The following is a 2393-nucleotide window of genomic DNA, read 5'->3' on the forward strand; positions in this document are numbered from 1 at the left end:
ACCCACTAACTATTTGAATTAATTTCTCAACTGCTCTAACCATACTCTTCCATTAACCAAGAGTATTTCACTTGTTTGTTGCCTGTGCTGTGTTCTTGTATGACAGGTAGGAGAGGAGAGACATCAACTCCTCCATATACCGAACCAGAGAGGACCCTTCATAAACTTAGAAGGGAAGCAAGAGGGAAGAGAGTACTGAGAGAAGAAGAATCTGAAGGAGAATCTGAGGACAATTTTGAGGAAGCTCTAGATCTCAACATGGATAGAGAAGTTCACAACCATGAGAGAGCTGATGGAAACAATGCCATTCCTGAGAGGAGGGTTCTTGGTTCATACATAAACCCAACCTTTGGGAATTGTGGTAGCAGCATTCAAAAACCACCCACTCAGGCCAACAATTTTGAACTCAAACCACAGCTAATATCACTAGTGGAGGATCATTGTTCCTTTGGTGGGAGTGCTAATGAAGATCCAAACCAACATCTCACAAAATTCCTGAGAATTTGCGACACTGTGAAGTCCAATGGAGTCCAGGAAGATGCCTATAAACTGCTCTTGTTCCCATTTTCACTTAGGGACAAGGCAGCTAAGTGGCTGGAATCATTCCCAAGGGGGAGCCTAACAACCTGGGATGAGGTGGAAAGCAAGTTTCTGGCACGTTTCTACCCCCCACAAAAGGTCAATAGGCTTCGATCTGAGGTTCAGACTTTTAGACAACAAGATGGTGAAACTCTCTACGAGGCATGGGAGAGGTTCAAGGATTTGACAAGGAAATGCCCACTAGACATGTTCCATGACTGGGTGCAATTGCATATTTTCTATGATGGACTTTCTTATGAATCAAGGAAGGCTGTAGACCATTCATCAGGAGGTTCATTGAACAGGAAAAAGACTGTGGAAGAAGCCATTGAAGTGATTGAGACACTGGCTGAGAATGAGTACTACTATGCTTCAGAGAGACACAACACTAAGGGAGTTATGGAGCTGAACCATGTTGATACAATTCTAGCCCAAAACAAGGTGTTTGCCAAGCAACTAGCAGAGCTCACCAGGAAATTAAAAACAAATCAAGTGGCTGCAATACACACACAAGATTAAGAGGAAGTAAGCACTGAAGGAGGTGATTGGGAAGAGGCCAACTATGTGGGAAATCAACAAAGGCAACCATATGATCCACATTCCAACACTTACAACCCAGGCTGGAAAAACCACCTAAACTTTGGGTGGGGAAACCAGCAAACCCAACCACAAAACCACAAACCTTACAACCCCAACCAACATAACAATTCCACATATCAAAACTCCAATCAAAGATCATACCAACCCACACAAAACACTTACTCCCAACCACCATATCATGGCCAAAATAATCAACCTGCCCAACCTAATCCGAACCAACAATTTCAAGATCAATTAAACAGGATAGAAGGAATGCTTGTAACCATGGGTCAAGACATAACCGAATTGAAAGCCTTTAAGGAAGAAGTAAATTCTAACTTGCAAAACCAAGGAGCTGCCATCCAGAAGCTAGAAAATCAAATTGGGTATTTGTCTAAGCAAACCCCTGGGCCAAGCGTTTCTCATGCTGCCAAGGCTATTGCAAGGGAAGAATGTAAGGCCATAACCCTCAGAAGTGGAAAGAAGCTAAAGGAGATCTCAAAGGAAACCACAGAGGATGAAGCAAAGGAAAATGTGAGAGACAAAGAACAGGGACAACCTTTTACACCGTCTGCAACAAAAGAAAAAGAAAAAGAGGTCCTGAAGCCTTATACACCCAAGGCACCATATCCTCAACGTTTGATGAAAAGTGAAAAGGATGGCCAATTCTCCAGATTCTTGGAGATTTTCAAGAAGTTTCAAATCAACATTCCGTTTGCTGAGGCAATAGAGCAAATGCCACTCTATGCAAAATTCTTAAAGGAATTAATGACTAAGAAAAGAAGCTGGAGAAATGATGAAACTGTGTTGTTGACTGAAGAATGCAGTGCCATCATTCAACACAAATTGCCTCAGAAATTGAAGGATCCAGGCAGTTTCCAAATCCCCTGCATCATAGGAGAAGTCATGGTGGAGAAGGCCTTGTGTGACTTAGGGGCCAGTATCAATTTGATGTCTCTAACAATGATGAGAAAAATGAAGATTGAGGAAGCCAAACCAACAAGAATGGCCCTCCAATGGGCAGATCGAACTTTTAAATTCCCTCATGGGATAGTTGAGGATTTGTTGGTGAAAGTGGGAAATTTTATATTTCCTGCTGATTTTGTGGTGTTAGATATGGAGGAAGAAGCCAAAGCTTCGATAATCCTGGGAAGACCCTTCCTGGCTACTGCTGGAGCCATCATAGATGTCCAAAAGGGTGAACTCACTCTTAGACTACATGATGAGAAATTGGT

At 42.5% G+C, this 2393-nt stretch overlaps 1 non-coding gene across 1 annotated transcript; it reads right to left on the bottom strand.

Annotated features, from left to right (window-relative positions):
* Positions 1-684: 684 nt before the first annotated feature.
* Positions 685-788, bottom strand: LOC112805088 (small nucleolar RNA R71). Its single transcript, XR_003203698.1, has one exon. It is a non-coding gene; the product is annotated as a small nucleolar RNA R71 (small nucleolar RNA).
* Between the last annotated feature and the right edge of the window lie 1605 nt (positions 789-2393).

This window comes from Arachis hypogaea, chromosome 5 (assembly GCF_003086295.3).
Source record: "Arachis hypogaea cultivar Tifrunner chromosome 5, arahy.Tifrunner.gnm2.J5K5, whole genome shotgun sequence".
In the NCBI taxonomy this organism is placed as follows: Eukaryota; Viridiplantae; Streptophyta; class Magnoliopsida; order Fabales; family Fabaceae; genus Arachis; species Arachis hypogaea.